A 19,973-nucleotide genomic window follows, 5' to 3' on the forward strand; every position below is an offset into this window, starting at 1 on the left:
CCCCCCCCCGCCCCCCCGCCCCCCGACACAGAATTAAATACGAATATTTGAGTTCGATGTAAAATGTGTTTGCGGGACAAGGTGACGGCTGTCGAACGTACACGAGGCCTGTGGTTCGTGTCCGCGAGGCTGGGTAGCTGAGCGCCGTCCCCTCGGTCCCTGACGGAAACGCCAGGCTGTGTGCAGCGGCCTCCTGCTTTCGCCGATAAAGATAAGCCACCTTGGCCCCCGCTGTGGCTCAGTCGGTTGAACATCCGCCTCCTGGTTTCAGCTCAGGTCATGATCTCACAGTTCAGGGGCTTGAGATCCCATGTGGGTTCTGTGCTGCTTGGGATCCTCTCTTCCTCTCTCTGCCCCTCCCCTGCTGTTTCTCTATCAGAATGAATAAACATTATAAAAAGAAATAAGTCACTTTGTGGACAGGCCCAGGCTCTGTGGGCCCCGGGGACGGCAGGGCGGCGGGGACTCACACCAGAGCCCCCTTCCTCCTGGCTGAATGTGGTGCCCTGGGGGGGCTCCCTGAAATGAACGTGTCAGCCGCCGTTGATTCGCTGCCCCGGGGCCTGCTGTCCACAGTGTCTCCAGCGTCCCTCCGCTGGGCCGAGTGACAGAGTCACAGGGCCCGGGGTTAGGACGTGGACACCTGGGGCCATCAGTCGGCTGAGTGCATCCCCGAGCCTGCTCAGCACCCCGTGGGTCCCCACTCTGCCTCCAGGCTCTGCCCAGGTCTGCGAATCAGCCCACGTGTGTCTGGGCTCCAAGCAGCCGCCAAATTACCTTCCTGTCACGCTGTCCCTTCCATCTGGAAGGTCATCCTGCCCGAAGCTTCTCTCCCCTCATTTCAGATGACCTATTTCTCTCTTTTTTTCTTTTCAATTTATTTATTTTTGAGAGAGAGAGAGTGAGAGACCATGTGCAAGCATGAGAGAGCCAGAGAGAAAGAGAGAGTCCCCAGCAGGCTCTGCACAGTCAGAGCAGGGTCCGACGTGGGGCTCGATCCCACGAACCGTGAGATCATGACCTGGGTGACATCAGGAGTCGGGTGCTTAGCTGAATGCATCACCCAGGTGCCCCCAGACCCCCCCATCTGGTGAAGAAGCTGGAAGGCCAGCTCCAGGCACAGGGCTCTGACACAGGAATGCTCAGTGCTCCCCACACACTGTCCCCTGCGGGAGCACCTCCAGGGTGAACCCCCTCCCCCGCGGGCTCCCTGCCCGGCTTCCCGCTGAGATGGGCACTGGGACGCAGCTACAGACGGTGACAAGCACACAGGGTGCTTGCGCCGGGTGAGGGGTCTCCCTGCCGTCAGCCTGCGGGCAGCCCCTGGGGGACGGGGCTGGAGACCCCACACACCCGGTCCCCGGGCAGGGGCGGGGGTAGAAACCTGGGAGGCAGTCCGTGCCGGCCGCGTCTTAGGCAGGGGGGTGGCCCTCGGCAGACCTACTGCTCCTGCGTGGCCACGGCTGTCCTGAGGCTCGGGCCCGCGGACCTCGTGGGCGCCCCTCCCCGCCCCTGCGAGCCGGCCCCCCGCCCTGCCCTCCCCGAGGAGGCTCTGGGACGAGCAGCTCATCAGGCCGCCGGCGCCTGGTTATTGTTAGATCTCAGCCGCACTCGGAGCGAGGCCCCCTGGGAAGTGGGTGACATCATCGCTCCGAGGTCCGGGGGCACCTTCCCCGGAGGCTCAGCCAAGTGCGGGCCCGCCCCTCGTGCCCCCCACCCCTGCCCCGGGGCCTGGGCGGGGGGTGGGGCAGACTGGACGCGGGGCAGACACTGGCTCCTGCATGACTGCAGGCCCTCAGCCCTCCTGAGCAGTGGGGACCCCCCCAAGTGCTGGGAGGATCAGCACCACCGCTGTGATGGACAGGACGGACCACCTGGGCCGGCAGCCTCACGCCGCACTCCCTCCGGCCTCAGTGGCTGACTCTGGAATGGGCGCAAGGCCCAAGCAGGAAGTAGTCATTTTCCACCTTACACAGAGCTGACGTTGCCGGAGCAGCGACGCACCGCCTGACGGGACTCGCTCTCGGTGCCCGGTGCAGCTGCCCCGGCCCGCGAGGCTAGAGGACGCGGGCTGCTTGCTTTCCTGTTGGGGAGGAGGCCGAAGCCGGCTTGGAATGTGGACTGGATGTCCGGGGCAGGAGCAGCCTCGGTGCAACCACGAGGGTAGAATCTGATGGCAGAACAGGGCACAGGCTAGGGGTGAGATGGTGGTGCAGACACAAATGTGTACACTTGCTTCTTTTTTTTTAATCTAAAACTGTTTTTATTTATTTATTTTTAGTTTGTTTAAATTTATTTTTGAAAGAGAGAGGGAGAGACAGAGAGAGAGAGACAGAGCATGATCAGGGGAGGGGTAGAGAGAGGGAGACGCAGAATCCAAAGCAGGCTCCAGGCTCTGAGCTGTCAGGACAGAGCCCACCGTGGGGCTCGAACCCACAGACCATGAGATCATGACCCGAGCCGAAGCCGGACGTTCAACCGACAGCCACCCAGGCGCCCCAACACTCGTCCCTTCCTGAAACCTCACAAAACGATGGCAAAGATCCCCGGACAGGCATCAGTCCCAAGCACCAGAGTAAAGTAGAGGAAACCAAAGCGGTGCTTCTGGAAGCTGGAAAAGTTGTGGGTGAACCGAGGCCCCCCAGGCAGGGCTGAGACACCAAAACTCAGCGAGGCTGGGAAAGCTGAGGGTCGACAAAAGGCTCAGCAACTGGTGACCCCAAGTCACTCCGGAAGTGGGGGGGACCGGGGGATTATCTGGAGCGACAGCCATCGGTCTCCCTCCACTGCTCGCTCCACCGGGCGATGGCCCCTTCCCGAGCTCAGCAGAAAGCCCGAGTTGTATTTTCAGAAGAGGATCCTCTGTTCATTCAGGTCACTAGTAGGAAACACCCTGCCCGAGTGGCCGGTAAACCGCAGACATTTACTCCTCGCGGTTCTGGAAGCCGGGAGGTCCCAGGCGGAGGCGCCGGCGCGGGGCGCTCTGGGGAGAGCCGTCCTCACAGTCCACGGCCGGCAGCTTCTCGCTGGGTCCGCACACGCAGGCGGGTGGAGGAGGCTCTCTGGGGTCTCTTACGGGGGCGCTGATGCCATCATCAGGGCTCCAGCCGTACGACCTGAGCGTGTCCCGAAGGGCTGCCTCCTACGACTGTCACTGTGGACATTATACGGAGCCAAGATATGAATCTGGGGGAGGATCAGGGTTCAGACCTTAGTCAGGGCAAGGCACTGGGGGTGCCAGGAGCACGTGAGCACGGGGACATCAGGGGGACATCAGGGGACATCAGGGACATCAGGGGACATCAGGGGGACATCAAGGGACATCAGGGGGACTTCAGGGGACATCAGGGGGACATCAGGGGGACTTCAGGGGACATCAGGGGGACATCAGGGGACATAAGGGACACATCAGGGGGACATCAGGGGACATCAGGGGACATCAGGGACACATCAGGGGACATCAGGGGGACATCAAGGGACATCAGGGGGACATCAGGAACATCAAAGGGACATCAGGGGGACTTCAGAGACATCAGGGACATCAGGGGGACATCTGGGGACATTAGGAACATACTCAATATTAAGACCCCTTGTTGTATTCTTCCCCGTCTCCGTGGGCAAGAGGTCAGAGGTCATTTCCGGGAGCCTGACCTTTCCAGGTGGGAAGACCCGCCCTCTGAGCCTGGGTGGTCCCCGAGCAAACAGCTCGGCCGATGAAGACCTCAGTCGGCAAACACTAGCTGAGGGCTTGGCGCCTTCAATCAGCGTTTCCTTGTTTAAAAATGAACCGCACACTTGGGGCGCCTGGGGGGCGTGGGTGTGGAGCGTCCCACTTCGGCTCGGGGCAGAAAGCATGTCCAGAACACCGGCTCTGTGCCAAGGAGCTGTGAACCAACAGACCAGACATAAGCACGTCGGGACGGCTCTGGTGCAGAGCGTGGGGTGTAGACAGAGTCGGTAGGGAGCTTGTGGCTGAGTTGGTAATAAGGGCTTGGAGACTGACCAAGTACAAAACAAATACATCTGTTGACCTTAACTTCAGGGAAACACAGCTTGGGCAGAGAAGGCGACTGATTACAGTTCACTCCGCAGCTGACTGTCCGTCGCATTTCAGACATGGTCACGGAAACCCACATTGCTGATCCCATCACACCACGAGATCGCCGCGACAGGAGGCTGAGGTTGGCGTGCGGTTTGTGGGAGGCGAAAGAAGGCTATGTCCCCGTGTCCCGTAGTGGCCAGCCCAGGGACAAGCCAGAGTCCCCGAGTCATCAAAACAAGGAGGTTATTTAGAGATGCCATGCTAGCAATGAACACGATAATCTAGAAACAACTGAAAAGCTTTGCCCTTGGGAAGGGGGACAGGCGGGGGCGGGAAGGAGGGGGCCAGGCTGCTGTTTTGGGGAAGCAGATGATTCTAAATGTCGTGCGAGGGTGCCAGATAAACCGACACGGAGCTGGACGCGTTCTGCACCCGGCGTCAGCCTTAGATGGGTTCCAAATCCTTGTTAAATCAGAAAAACACATGCCTCCCCGCCGGCGCACCGCCCGCCGGGCTTTCAGCAGATGCCTCTGAGCGGCCACGGCAGGAGTCTCGGTGACCCACGTCCACGGAGCCGACCTCCAGGCCCCCACGCGTCACGCTCTTCCCCACGTGAGGCACGCGGCTGGCCTGGCCAGCCTCCCACACTCGCTTCCAAACCTGCTCCGGCAGTGTCCCTGCCACCGCAGGGTGACCCAACGCGAGTGAGGAAAGAGTTTGGTTCCCGGGGAAAAGAAACCCCCGTCTCTGAGGACTCAGTAAATGCGGAACAATCAAATAGCTCTGCGCTGGAGGGATTTAAAGTCCAGAAGCTTCTGTGCTCCGACCGCATGGGGCCTCTCTTCGTCCGTCTGTCACTTGGGGAGAAACCCTAAGCTGGAGACGGTGACAGTGCCCAGGCGCTGGGTTGCCACGGCGGACACTCGCAGAAATGCCATCCGTCGCCGGAGGAAAGTCCCCGCCTCACAAGGACGTTCAGGCGGATGTTTTCAACCTGAAATGAGATGTTGAACATAGACGTTGTGTTCGTTCCTTTAAAAAATTGAGATCTGATTCCGACAACATGCCATCAGCCATTGTAAAGTACAGAATGGGGGGTGGGGCGCCTGGGGGCTCAGGCGGCTCAGCGTCTGACTTGGGCTCAGGTTATGATCTCATGGCTCGTGAGTCTGAGACCCAAGTGGGCTCTGTGCTGCCGGCTTGGAGCCTGGAGCTGCTTCCGATTCTGCGTCTCTCTCTCTCTACTCCTCCCCTGCTCATGCGCTCGCTCTCTCTCTCTCTCTCTCTCTCTCTCGCTCTCTCTCTCTCTCTCTCTCTCTCGATTCTCTGCCTAACAATCCCTTCTTGAGTGACTCGCACACATCTTACCCTGATGGTCTTGGCCGGGAGGGCTGTGTGCTGAGCGTGGAGGGTCGAGCGGTGGGTCCCTCGGAGGGGAAGCCCCCAGACACGGGGCCGCAGAGTCGGGAGCGGGGGAGACAGACGCCGTCCGCGTCATGAGAGCACCCGGACCAGCCATGCCGCCGCCGCACGTTGTAGGACCTTTTCTCACCGCGGGAGTTGGGCTTCCCGCCCTGACCTGTAGCAGACGCAATCCCGCGGAGTCCCGGTGGGACCTTGGTGAGTCGTCCCTGAGCCCTCCTTCCTTCACTGACCTTGACCGTGAGGATCAGCTGCCTCCTCCCATTCCCACTGTGGTTGTGACCCTGAGAGAGGAGAGGAGGAGGGGCGGGCGCCGGCCCTTTGACCTTCTCTGCTGCTCTCCTCTCTGTGCACAAGCCCTTGGGTAGGACGACCAGCCGCTCGCCGCCCTGGGCTGAGGCGCCTGCGTGGCTGTCCAGCACCTGCTCACGGGTGCTGTTGGCACCCCCGGTGCCACGCCGGGTTTCTCCGCACACTCATGAGGCAGCCCCGCTCAGCTTCACGACCCCAGACTCACGCACCTCTGTGTGGCCTCCAGCACGCTTGTTGACCTCTCTGGGCTCCTCTTTCCCGCTGGTGAAACTGAACCGTTGGACTCCACTGATGGAAATGGAATGTGAGCCACGTACGAAGTTTCAAATTTCCTGGCAACCACCTCTGAGAAGTAAAAAGACGTAGGTGAGGTGTTTTAAGAATACACTTCATTTTGCTCCGGGTATCTGACACGTTTTTACAACGTGTAATCGATAGGAGTCATTAATGAGACAGTCTCGAATTTTTTTTTTTTTTTTTGGTTCGGAGCCTTCAAAGTCTGATTGCGTGTTGTAGACTTGACATCTCGGTGTGGAGCGGCGGCATCTGAAGTGATTGCAGCCACACGTGTCTAGTATGGGACCACGCTGGACGGGATGTCTAAATCTGTGCTTTAAAAAAATTTTTTTTCATGTTTTATTTCTTTTTGAGAGAGAAAGAGAGACAGCGTGAGCAGGTAAGGGTCAGAGAGAGAGGGAGACACAGAATTGGAAGACAGGCCCCGGCTGTGAGCTGTCAGCACAGAGCCCGACGCGGGGCTCGAACCCACAGACCACGAGATCATGACCTGAGCTGAAGTCGGGCGCTTAACCTGCTGAGCCCCCAGGCGCCCCTAAATTTGTGCTTTAGGCTCCAGGACCAATTTTTCAAGTAAGACTTTGTTCAGGGTCCCATCACCTAAGCAGACAAGGGAGGAGGTTTTCTGGTTGTTTCAGGGTCTCGCTCAACCTTCTCCCCCGCCCTGGGGACCCCCCCGCTCCCCCAGCCAGCCTTCTCCACCTCCTTGCCCCACACAGGGGCTTCTGGAAATCACCGTGCAGCCCCGAGGACCCTACTGTGGTGGCCTTGGCTGACCGTGAAACGCAGAGAGAGGGACTCCTTCCTCCCCGGCCTCCATGTGGGACGGAGGCCACTCCGGAAACCCGCTCTCGCTCCTTCACCGGGTCAGTCCGTCCGGGACCAGCCGCGGTTACAAGTGAGTTCGGGAGGTCTGATGACTCACGTGATTTTTTTCTCAGGGAAAAGTTCCGTGCAGGCTGGTGGCTGGGAGCGTGCGAGGACGTCCTGGGCGATGACCCGCAGCTGTGGGGGGAGGAGACAGCGAGCTGGGGCTTCCCCTCGACGTGCAGGAACATGACCCCGAAGCAGTGCAGGTGCAGGGGGTCCCCCCGGGGCTCAGGGGGCGGTGCAGGTGCAGGCGGTCCCCCCGGGGCTCAGGGGGCGGTGCAGATGCAGGGGGTCCCCCCGGGGCTCAGGGGGCGGTGCAGGTGCAGGCGGTCCCCCCGGGGCTCAGGGGGCGGTGCAGGTGCAGGGGGTCCCCCCGGGGCTCAGGGGCGGTGCAGGTGCAGGCGGTCCCCCCGGGGCTCAGGGGGCGGTGCAGGTGCAGGGGGTCCCCCCTGCTGCCTCCTCTGCTCAAAATGCTCCTTCTTTACTGCCCTTCTCTTCCGGTTAGGCTCTGATGAGCTCCCTTCCCGTGTCGCTCTCTCGGGGAAGGCAGACAGAAGCCACCTGGGGTCCCACAGACCCGGCCACCCCCACGAGGAGGAGGAGCCGGACCAGCGTGAGGCCACAGGAGGGACTTTGGGGGCAGTGGCAGCCAGAGGATGGGGTTTGCATTTGACAATGACCTCTCTGGCTGCCCGGCAGATGGAGAGCAGATAATGACGCTTCTATTTTTAAGAAAGGCTGACTCCCTTGGTGGTGCCCTGCGGAAAGGGCATCCCTGCGTGATGCCAACTTTGATGAATAATCTCAACTCCATTGAACTATTTTACCAGTGCCCCATGGTAAGAGGCTTATGAATTATTCAGCCTCACAGCGGTCTCTGCAGAGGGGCCCTGGCCGCTAATGAGCAGTGGGCCGGGGGACCCCAGTGAGCGATGGGTCGGGACGGAGGCGGTCAGCGGAGCCGCCCGGGGAAGCCTTTGGATCTTCTCAGCAGCTCAGCCAAGGGTTCGAGCCACGCCCCCCCTTCTGAAACCAAGCCACCTCCTTCATGTCCACGGACCTTGATACGTGTTCTCCGTGGTGGGTCAGACCCCGTGCTGCCCACTGGGGCCCCGGAGATGAGCCCCACACAATCTTGAGCTGTACCCTTGGGGGTGTGGGGGGAGACTGAGGCCCAGACAGGCTGAGGTGGGAGGGTCGTCAGGGACGAGTGAGCTGTGGGAGCCCGGGTCTGGAAGAGCTGCCTGGAGTGACAGGAGAGGCGCTGTCTGAGCTGGGTTTTGAAGCATGTGTAGGAGTTCACTGAGTGCACCAGGTAGTTGAAAAACACCCTTGCTTCTGGAAGGCTGCAAGGTCACAGGGCACGCGTGCAGACGGTCCAGGATAGGAGGCCAGATGTATGACCCCAGTCCTGGGCTTTGCACTTCGGGCTGGTGTGTTTGGACTTTGCCCTGGAGCTCTGCAGAGCCCGTTGACAGAGTTCAAACGGGGCAGGGTGGCTCAGTGGGTAGAGCCTCCGACTCTTGATCTCAGGGTTATAGTTCAAGTCCCACCTTGGGCGTGGAGCCTACTCAAAAACAAACAAACACACAAACAAACAAACAAACAAATACAAGGATTTAAGCAAAGGGGTGACACAAATCTGTAATTTACAGAACGGATCACTCAAGGCACATTCAAGTGACCAGAGGTGCTCCCCGTCTACTGGAGTGTATTTTGGGAGCGGGGGAACATCACCCGCTGCAGAACTCTGGGCACAGAGAGGGGAAGGTTTGCCCAAGACCCTCCCGAGACCCCGATGATGCCCCGTGGCCGATTCCCACCCCGTGTCGCCCCCTCCCACACCAGGGCCGGTCGGTGTGGCCAGAAGCGCGCAGAAATGCTGGTGTGTGTCTTCTGAAATCAGGGTGTAAAAGACGCTGCATATTCCATCTTGGCCCTTCTTTCTCTCGCATTACCTGTTCTGGGGAGACCCACTGTGGCTGTGGATGCAGCCCGATAGCACAGGCCACGTGACGAGGACCTGGGGTTCCTGCCAACAGCCCCATGAGGATCCCGGCCCGTGCCAGATTCTGGGCTCTTGTACGTGGTGTGAGGGAGTGCACATTTGCTGGTTTTGGCTGCTGAATGCTAGGGTTATTTGTTACGCAGCAGTAGATAGCGATGCACATAGATCTTCAGTGGTCAATCCAGGCAAAGGGTCCTAACTCCTGCCTTTGTCTCTGCTGCTCAGCCCTCCACAGTTTTATGCCCTTGCCTTGGTCCCTCCTCCCTAAGTCTGCCACGTGGATTTGGAGTTCCCCGCTAGTGACAGGGGCCTGGGGCTGAGATGTAGACACACCCACCAGTTATGGACCTGCCCGTAACACGTATCCGCTGCCTGAGGGGTGGACCCTCCATTTTGCTACCTGCCTGGCCACCGTCTGTCACTGAGGCCCCCTTATCCTTGCCTGGCCCCAGCTGAGCCCTGGAAGACTCCTGAGGGGTGCCCCATGTTCAGCCAGCACCCCCTTTCCCATCCCAGGCTGCGCCTCCAGGAGGGAAGGGGCCCCGCCTACCTCATGCACAGCAGGGCCCCCCAGTACCTGGCACGGTGCCTGGCACAGACTGGGTGCTCCACGGACTGCTGGATGGATGGCACCTCCACGGGGGCTTCTGGCTCCCCGAGGTGAGGACAGCGACAGCCCCGTAGGCTCCCAGCACGTGTGCCTGGCTCTCAGTGCCGACAGCAGCCCAAGGCCCCAGCCGACCCTCCAGGGACCATGGCCCAGGCCTGCTGCCTCAAAGAGGGAGGCGACGGGGGCAGGGACATCTTGCCCAGACGGTGTGGGCTTGCGTCGGCACGAGGCAGCGTGAGCAGCTGTGTGGTCAGAGGCACCTGCTCTGGCAGCCGAGGTGGCCTGACTCCAGGGGCCTCGGTGCCTGAGACGCAGCCTCCTGGCCCTGCCCCCACCGCCTCCGGTCCTTGGGGAACCTGGGGCGTGTGGACAGCGGGAGCCCGTGTGCACAGGGTCACAGAGCAGGATGCCGAGGCTGACTGAGCCTCTGGAGGCTGCAGGAGGGACACTTCTGCAGGGTGGTGGGACAAGTGGAGTGTCCCCAGGGAGAGAGCCGGGGGAGCGTGGGCTGGGCGCACCGGCAGTGTCAGCAAAGCTCAGCGGAAGCCATGTGGCCCGGCCTGGCCCGCGTCCTCTTCCTCCTGGGTGAGAGGCCCCTCTAGGGCCTTAAGCCCGTGCAGCGTGCTGAAGGCAGCCATCCCCCCATCGCCACCCTCCCTGTGCATCTGCCCACATCGCCAGTCAGTTGGCGCCCAGGCCTCTCAGAGGCAACCGCTCCTGAGCAGAGCCCCTGACGGGAGGGGCAGGAGAGGGTACTGAGGAAGAACAGGGACCCTGCAGTCAGGGTGTCACCATTTCCATTCAAGTTCTGTTGCTCCCTGGCTGTGCAACCTTGGGCACATTACTGAACCTCTCTGTGCAAACCAAGGGTGTGTCAAGAAGTCAGGGGCCAGGAGACTTGAGGAGCAGGTGGGGGTGTAGAGGGGAGGTAAGCAGTGCAGGACTGAGCCTGGGACCATTCTGGGGGCTACAGGTGGCAGCTACTTCATCCAGAGGGGTGGCAGTTCACCTTCCATTTAATCTGCACAGCAGTCCATGAGCGGGGGGCACTGCACATGCCCATTTTACAGATGAGCAAACTGAGGCTTTAAGAGGTAAAATTACTTGCCCAAGGTCACATGGCCAATAAGGGGCAGGGTGGAGGTTCAAGCCCAGACCAGTCACAACCCCCAGCCTGTGCTGCTGACCAGGGGGCCGCCCTGGACCCAGGATTCCCGGGGTTGTATGCAGGGAAGGGGGCCTGCTCTGACCAGCCAAGCCTGCCCAGGAGCCAGGCTCAGAGGTGGGCTGCATCCGGCTGAGGGAGGTGGAGCCTGTGAGCTGAGTGGGTGGAGCCTGTGAGCTTCAAGTGTCTGACATTCTGTCCTGGATCTGCAGAAATGACCTGGGCTGCACGGGGCTGGGCAGGAGGGACAGCAAGGTGGACACAGAAGGCTGAGAGAGCGAGCACCAGTCTCCTGGAGACTCATCGATGCCTCTCTAGAAGAGAGAAGACAGGACCTGAGTCATAAGGCTGAGGAAGGTTGGCCTGGAAGATGAGAGAACAGTGGCAGGTGCAAAGGCACTGGGGCCCGTCCTGGTTGGCCCATTCAAATCCTTGCTCTACCACCTACTAGATGTGCAGCCAAGGGCCCAACATGTCTCTGTGTCTCAGTTTCCTCATTTGTAAGCAGGAAGGGAGCAGAGAGCAGTAGTACTTACCTGCTCGTGTCCGTGGGTGAAATGTGTGTGCAGGGCTTTGAGCAGGGCCTGCACGTGCACATTATTGTCCTGGGGATCGTCTGGAAAGCCCTCTCATATTGTTAGGCTCCTCCCAACCCCCAGTGGAGGAAGTGGCCGCGTGAATGCAAATCCACAAAAGGCAAACGCAGGTGTCAAACCCCGCTGGTGACGACCTTCTAATTGGCACTGAAAAGGAGCGTGTTCGGCCGCCCGCTCAGACGCCAGCACTGCTGCGTGAGGAGCTGCTGTTGACGCTCTTAACAAGCCTGCGGTTCCAGCCAGAGGGCCACCGGCCAGGCCTGGGGTGACTGGGTCCTTGGCAAAGGCCACCAAGCGGGATGCTGACGTACCTTCCCCCACTCTGAGCCCAAGGACGGTGAGCCCAGGGGCCATCCCCCCCGTCTCTCTGGTCAGCACCCCAAATCTCTGGCGTCTGGGGCCCCGGTGTTATGAGGACTGGACGCGGCCCTGGGGCAGGTGGAGGGGGCGCCGAGCCCCCGCCTGTCTCGCAAAGCATCTCCCTGCGGAGAGGGAGTGGGCTCTGGGGGCCGTTGGGGGGGCACCGGCCATGCCTGCCTCTGTCTGTGAGCTAATAGGCAGCTGTTCCCGCCTCTGTGCCAGCTGGACCCCAGCGCCACGCACCCGAAGACTTCTGCTAATTAAAGTCAGGTTTTGACATTTGGGATTTTTTGCTGAAGACGGGAGATCACGTGCGGCCGTCAGCGGGGAACTGAAGCGTCAGATTCCGCCTAAACACAGGGCCCCAGGCAGCTGGCCATTATGACTCCGCACGTTCTAGGGCTTTTATTTATTTACTGAACGCATCGCTACTCTTCGCCACATTCCCAGGAGGATCTGAAGTGGTCAAAGATCAGCAAAGAACGAGTTTGTCTTGATACAGAAAAAAAAAATCCAACGTGAGCATGATTTCTGGAGTCTGAAAGGAGCCGTGTATAAATCCTGCTCTGTTGCCTTCTAGCTGTGTGTCCTCGGGCCCAAGTCATTCACCTCGCTGAGCCTCGGTTTCTTCGTCTGTACGATGGGTGCATGCAGTGCCTTCATGGTGAGGGTCTGGTGAAGGTGAAATTAGGTCATGAGGTAAAATAGCTTTGAATAGATCCTTCCAAAGACGCTTGTTTAGAATGGGTCACAGAATGAGAACAGAAAAGGGACGTCAAAGGAAAGAAGCAGGGCAGGGGTGCGTACTGTGGCCTAGCCTGGGAATTGCACCCCTCCCCCCTCCCCCCTGGACGGCCCCGGGCGGATCTGAGAGGCTCATGGGAACCAGAGGCTGCGGCGCAGGGAAAGGGAGGACGTGGGAGACTGAGGCACGACCGCTCTCCTGCTGCAGGAGTTGAGAGCAGAAGGGAAGACGAGGCGAGGGGAGGGCAGGGTGGGGAGGGGAGAGCCAGGGCTCAGACCCGAAGCCCCCCTGCCCCGCCCAGCCTCAGCCGGCCCCTGCACTAGCGATGAAGTCCCCGCTCTGCTGACACCTGAGTTCGGGGCCAGCAGGTGCAAGCGCGGGAAGGCGGGCCCAGTGCGGAGCCGTGGGGGCCAGGGCACGCCCTCCAGCTGCCCGGCCAAGGCGGCGTCGGCAATTTCTCGGCTGGAACAGAAGGGAAGACGATGGCTCTCCCGTGTCCTGATGCAGGGCAGTGCCCTCCCATGGGCCCCGTGGGGCCAGCGGCATCCCCAGGACAAGGTCTCAGCCTAGAGCTCGGGGCAGGGCCTGGAGCAGGGGCCGTCCCGGGGCGGAGCCGAACCGCGGGGCCTGCAGGCAGCCGCCAGGGGCCGGGCAGAGGGACGGCCACAGTGGAGGAGCCGGGGCTGGCGTGTCGGTCCCCGGTCACGCTCCCGCGTTCAGAGCAGGCCCGGACCTGGCGCCCGCTCTGAGCTGCCCGTCCCTCGACCCACAGAGGGTCTAGGGTCTCCCCTCTTCTGGCCTCGATGCCTAGGGGGCCTCTCTGCAAGGCAGCCGGAGGGAGAGCTGGCCCTCAGGTGGCCCTCGGGCCCCGGGATCCTCCGTCCCGACCTCTGGTCTCCGCTCCTGCCTTCTTCCCCTCCAGGCTCACGGAGCCTGGTTCTGCCTGCGGAGCTTTCCCTCTGGGGGTCTGCAGGCTGCCCCCGCCTCCTTCCCCTGACCACCCCACTGCAGGGCCGCCCCCACCCTGCGCTCGCCTCCACTCTGCCCTGTGTTATCGCTTCTTGTTTTCTTTTCTCTGCCTCATGGTGAGCGCCTGACTGACATCTGCAGTCTTTGCTCCTTCTCTCCCTGCCGCTCTGCTCACCGAGGGGTCCCGGGAGCCTGCAGGGATGCCTGGCCCAGAGCCCCCGCTCAGGAGGCCCCCGAGAGGGTGGGGCTGAGGAGGAGCAGACCCCACACTTGTGGGGGCGGGGTACACGGCACCCCCCCTTCAGGAGCAGCCCCGGATGCCACCTGCACCTGTCACTAAGAATGGAAGGCTCTCGTGTCTGCCCACGACCACCTGTGCTGGGCTCACACCAAGCCTTCACCTCCGTCTGCCCATTCTACGTAGGGGGAAACTGAGGCTCCCAGGGGCAAGGGTGGGGGAGAGACCAGCTTTGCAGAAAGTCTTTCCAGACACAGTGTGTGCAGTGGCCCAGAGGAAGGGACGTGGGCAGAGGTAAACAGTACACATCTTCAGCAGGAGGCCGGGCGGGGGGACCTGCGCGGGGGACACGAGGCCCCTCTCTCGGGGGTCCTGTGGCTCCCGTCTGGTTCCTCAGCGGGGCGTCCTTCCTGGGCCCCCCGAAGGGGGATGGGGCCCAGCATTCCACACTTACCAGTACATCTTTTAAAAACCTCCTCCTCTGAAGTATACTCAATTAAAACCACTTAAAAATATATGCTAATTACTAAGATAGGTAATGAACAGGGGTGTGGAGGTAATGGAATACGTAGCTGATGCTCCTCACTGAGGAGAATTTGGGGGCAGATCTCAGAGTAAGAGGCACCGCTGAGTCACCCCGGGGATCCCGACGGCTAAGCATCTTGCTGCAGGGCCTCCCATCTCCGGGGCACGTGAACGTGCGTGTGGCCCCTCCGGGAAGTCGGGGGCAGGGGCAGGAAGCCCGCAAGACCCCAGCCTGAGCAGGGCCAGCCGGGGGGCACAGCTGAAGCCAGCTCACGCCGCTCTCCTGCCCAAACACTCAGTGGCTCACCACTGCTCTTAGCCCTGGACGCTGGACGCCTCCCCCTGCCCCTCCCCACCCCACCCTGCTCCTGGCCTTTGTTTCATAAATGAGAGCATTTCTCTGCATGACCTGTCAGTCTGATGATGTCAGACGGTCCTGTGTCCGGTGATGTCACACGTCACATCAGTCCTCTGCTCACTTATGATCTTCCTCTGCGGCTCGCGGGCTCGCCTGGGGGGCAGCGCCGTGCCGGGCAGGCGTGGCCCTGCGTTCCCCGGGTGTCTGTAAATACTTGAATGTTGACGGAGGGGGTGACAATAATGGTTGGAGGACGTAGAGACGCAGATTCACACACACGTATGCACACAGCTGTTTATAGAAATGCTTTCTCTGCGTGTATTTTATTGACGTGTGACGCACGAGTACGCATCCCTACGCGTACTGCTGGGCACACCCGGGCACGCAGCACCCAGATCCAGAAATAAACCGTCGGGGCCTCCAGAGGCTCCCTCACACCTCCCAGCCTCTGCCCTTCCCCGCCGCGCTCACCGCCTCTGCGCCTGCGCTGCAGACCCCACGCCTGCGAGAGCGCGACCGGCTCTGCCGCCTCGAGCAACGTCTCTGGGGCTGAAGCCCCGGGACCAGCCGAGCCGCAGGCAGCCCTGCTCCGGGGCGTAGACGCTGCGGAGATGCGCCCAGACGCTCACCCGAAGGCGCAAAGATGCGTCCCGGGAGCTTGCGACCGGCTCCAGCTGGAGACCAGCCATCTGTCCCCCCCCCACACGCGTGCGCACGCGCGCGCGCACACACACACGCGCACACATGCACACACACGCTCACCCGCGCACACACACATGCACACACACTCTCACCCACGCACACACGCGCACATACATGCACACACGCTCACCCACGCGCACACACACATGCACACACACGCTCACCCACGCACACACACACTCACTCTCACACACATGCACATGCCTACACGCTCATGCTCACGCTCACACACACGAACGCACACAATGCTCACACACATGCACACACACCCTACATGCACACACGCTCACCCACGCACACACACACTCTCACACACATGCACATGCCTACACACTCATGCTCACGCTCACACACACGAATGCACACAATGCTCACACACATACACACACACCCCCCACACGCACACAATGCTCACACACTCATGCTCACGCTGACACACAGGCACACATGCACACATGCACACACGCTCATGCTCACACGCTCATACACACCCACACACTCACACACGCACGCCCATTCACACCCATGCACACACATGCTCACGCTGACACACACTGAAACACATGCACACATACTCACGCTCTCACACACACACGCGCACGCTCACTGATAAACAAGCTGGGGATATTTGCACGGTGCGGCCTTCCTAGCAACAGGCATGAAAGTGACACAGACACCAGGATCTCAAACTGCTGAGTGGAAGGCGCCAGACGGAAAAGAGAACGCACTTTGTGGTGACATTTAGACACGAGGCGAAGGCAGGCAAGAGAACCCGAAGGCGCCAGAGTTTTGATCTGTTTCTTTTTTCTGCTCTTTCTTTTCCCCCCTCCTCCCTCTCCCCTTCCAAATTTGGGATCTCTCTCCACACACACACGCCAATGGTTTTTTCCTATTAATAGTTTATAAGTCTTAATGCTTCAGAGGCTCCATTTGGGTTTTCATAAATTAGAGTGGGTTCGAGGTCGCTGTCGGACTCGGTACTTGGAGGGGCTGCTGGGTTGTAGGCGGGTGGGAGGGGCTGGAAGTCTGCCCCACGCCCCCTCAGGGGGTCGTGCTCCTGGAAGGCACTTGGAGGCCCCTCGAGTCCCAGCCGAAGGAGAGGGTGAGATCCAGCCGTTCAACCATGCGTCTGGGTCTTAATGGCTGCAAACTCGGCTATCCGGTGGGTCAGGGCTTGAAGTAACCAAGCCCGTGACCGGTGTGCTGGTGCACGCGGGCCAGGGCCGAGCCGCGTGGGTTCAGATCTGGGCGCTACGGGGACTGCTCACGGCAAGTCATTCCACCTCCTGGACCTCCCTTTTCTCATCTGTAAAGTAAGTTCAAAATCTGCGCGTCGCACACGAGGCCGCTGCGGGAAGTAAGCGAGTCGTTACCCCTGAAGCACTTGTGTCTGGGGCGCGGTCAGCGGCCAGTACTTGCTCTTCTGGTCTTGCCAGGTTCTTTAAAAATGTTCCGCATTTTAAACATGTTTTAAAGTGTTTGTTTATTTGGAGAGGGAACATGAGCAGGGGAGGGGCCGAGAGAGGGAGGGAGAGCGAGAGAGTCCCAGGCAGGCTCCACACTGTCCGCGCAGAGCCCGACCCGGGACTCCAACTCATGAACAGTGAGACCCCGACCTGAGCTGAAACCGAGTCGACGGTTAACGACTGAGCCCCCACACGCCCCTGTTCTGTATGTTATGAGTCAGTTTCTGCTGTGATCATGCTGTGTAACAACCACCCCCAAACTTCTCAGTGGCTTTCAACGGCCGTGGTGGGTTCAGGTCCACTCCCCTGGCCTCTCCTTGTCCTATTCAGGAAGCCAGGAGGACAAAACTGTGGCTGCCAGAGGGGGGGTCGCAACCACACGGAGCCTCTTACACCCACTGCGGGACCTCAAGCACGGCCCCTCCCCCTGCCGGTGCTCCAGCGCTCTGCCCCTCCCCTACCTGGCTCCTCCTCCCCTCCGCAGGAGAGCAGCAGGTCCTGGAGCGCCCCTCCCCTGCCCCCTGGGTTCCAGAATGAGGAGGTGCCCAGAGGCCATTGCGTCCAAGCCACAGCTTTTTGGGAGGAGAACAAGAAATCACATTTCTCGCTGCACAGGCATGGTATCGGCCTTGGTGGCTGTTACAGAGAAACCTGCCAGGACAGGATGTGACTGGGAGCCCCCCCCCACCCCGCTGGGCGTCTGAAGGCTCGGGGTTCACAAGTGGAAAGGCCTGGATGCTAATAAGTAAGGGGTTTTCGTAGCTGGGGCTCCTCATGCCGGAGGCTGAGTGGAGAGTCTTCGGACCCCCCTGGCAGCGGGGCAGCCCGCCCCCCACCACACAGGTACAGCCTGGCCCCTGGGGCAGAGGCAGAACAGGGAGCCGGGCTGGTAGGCACTGCCATCTGCCTCTCCCGCCTTCCCAGGCTGCAGCCCAGATTCTAGATACCCAGGTACTGCAGGGCGGGTGCTGGCCTCTCCAAGGTTACAGGGAGGGGCCTCTTGGCTGAGTCAGGGACCCCGGGGAGCCAGCCCCAGGCTCAGGTGCTCAGTTCCCTGCCCCAGCCAGCATAGCCCCCTCCACAAGGGAGGGGGGGGAGAGGGGAGATGCAGGGAAGTGGTTTTTTTCTGTAAGTTCATAGAGAAGGGGTATGAGTGGGGGGACTGATGGGAGGAGGCAACAGGTAGGACCCAGCTGGTTACCAGCAGTCCCTGGCCCCAGGTTGGTGGGGGAGGGCTGACCCCCAACTCTGGTCCCGCTGTTCTGTTCCCCTCACCCTTCACAAAACTCCAGATGGGCCAAGCCTCCGGAACGGCAGGGCAGGTATCGGGGGAGGGTGACCGCGCTGCAGCTGCCACTTGGCGGGCACAGGGAGCCCCGGAGCTGACAGGGCTCTGCAGGGGCCACTGGGATCCAGGCCAAGAGGCCACCCTTTCCACCCGGGCACCGACCGGTCATCGGATGCAGGCCTCTGGGAGGGATGCCCTTGGACGAGTCACCGCCCCTGGGAGCCATCAGCGGCCGGAGGACCAATGCCTCGCGGCTGATGGGAGGGTCTGGGTGGCCAATGGCTCGCTCCTGTCGCTCAGGATTCCTAATCGAACACCTCCCGGTGCCGCTGTGCGCACGGCGGCGGGGGAGGGGCGGCACAGCGGCTGTGAACTGGGGTCACCCCTCTCGGGAGGGGGCGCCCGGCGGCCTGGTCACGTGACCAGGCAGTGCCGGCACACCGCGTGCGAGAACGCCGGGCACTCGGGCTGCTGGGGCCTGATTATTGTGCTTCAGACTCTGCCGTGCGGTTTAGTCTTCCGAGAGGGAAGCAATTTAGAAAATGATTCAGCAAACAGTTTGGCAGATGTTTCCTTGGGCTGCTGGGTTTGGAGAACGTGCCTCGTCTTTAGAATTGATCGAATCTGGTTGGAGTCCCAGCCCTGCCCCCTCCCATCTCCAGCTGCGCCCGTAGGCTGTGGTGGGGGCGCTGCCGCCTCTCCATCGCCACGGGGGTGGGGTGAGATCATGTCCTCCCCCAGGGAGGGGGTTGGGCGGACTGTGAAGTTCCCTGTGGGGCGGGAGGTGCCTCGGCTCTGGGGCTGGGGACGTGGTGGCAACAGGGTGTGGGCCTGGACCCGGAGGAGGCCGCGGCCCAGTGGGGAGGCAGCCAAAGCCACCCACCATCATCCGGGCTGGGCCAAGTGTGCAGGGAGACGCAGGGTGGGTGCCAGCCGTCAGGGAGGGACATGGGAACTGGGTTTTGACCATCAAGTAGGAGTGCGCTAGCCGGCCTGGGGCGGGGGGGGGGGGGGGGGGGGGGGGGGGGGGGGGGGGGGGGGGGGGGGGGGGGGGGGGGGCGGAGCACAGGAGGAGCATGTGCAGAGCCGGAGGCATGGGTCCAGGGCGGCAGGTGAACAGAGCCAGGGGACAGCCGGAACCATCTATTTCCCGTTGTGTTCGGGGTTTCCGACTCCCCTACATTTTCTCTGGGTTTTTAAGACACAGGCCCTGAGGCACAACAGGCATGCAGTTCCTAGTGACAGCCGAGAAGAGACAGAAACGGGCATCCCCACCATACCTGTGCAGAGGGGGGAGGGGAGGCTGCTGCCGTGTGGCCCCTGAGCCGTGGGAGTGACGCAGGTAGAGAGGGCTGGCAGGGAAGGTGCTTCCAAGGGGTAGGGACTCAGCCTCAGCCAGCACCAGGGCCCCAGGGCGGTGGGCCCGCTGGGACACTGCCCTCTCAGTGTCCTGGGCCCTTGTGAGATCCTGCGGAGAGAGGCTGGGCGCCCGCACAGGTGGGCTGCGGGAGGGACACTTGGGCCTCCCCAGTGCTGAAGAGTGAGGTCTGAGCCGTGTGGGGTGGCGGCCAGAGAGGTGGCAAAGTCAGCAGGGGCCCGGCCACCCGGGGAGTCCCCAGCCGGGTCAAGCTGGGCCACTGTGAGGAGTTGTCAAAGACCCACCGGCCAAGGCAGGGAGGGGTCACCGCGGGGGTTCTGAAGGATGAGCCGCCTGCTCTGCAGAGAACAGACAGGATCAGGCACTTGTGCGCCATGCGGTCTGAGCTCAGACCGGGGAGGCGGGGGAGCAGCTGGACCCAAGCGTTCCTTAGAGACGCGGCCTCGCCCAGGGATGGGGGCGCAGCTGCATGGGGAGAGCAGGCTGTCCCCGGCAGGGCCCCGCAGCTGCGCAGAGGTCATTTGCTCACCCAGCGGACAGGCGTTCAGGGAAGGTCTGAACCAGCAGCTGTGGTCTGCGGCCCCTGTGGAGCTGGTGGCCTGATGGGACAGATATAAACCGC

General features: G+C 61.3%; 1 long non-coding RNA gene across 1 annotated transcript; it reads left to right on the top strand.

Annotated features, from left to right (window-relative positions):
- The first annotated feature begins 6,579 nt into the window (after positions 1-6,579).
- On the top strand, positions 6,580-8,013 carry LOC115304522. Its single transcript, XR_003914474.1, has 3 exons — positions 6,580-6,646; positions 6,793-6,971; positions 7,449-8,013. It is a non-coding gene; the product is annotated as an uncharacterized LOC115304522 (long non-coding RNA).
- Positions 8,014-19,973: the final 11,960 nt, after the last annotated feature.

This window comes from Suricata suricatta, chromosome 10, assembly GCF_006229205.1.
Source record: "Suricata suricatta isolate VVHF042 chromosome 10, meerkat_22Aug2017_6uvM2_HiC, whole genome shotgun sequence".
NCBI classification, from domain to species: domain Eukaryota; kingdom Metazoa; phylum Chordata; class Mammalia; order Carnivora; family Herpestidae; genus Suricata; species Suricata suricatta.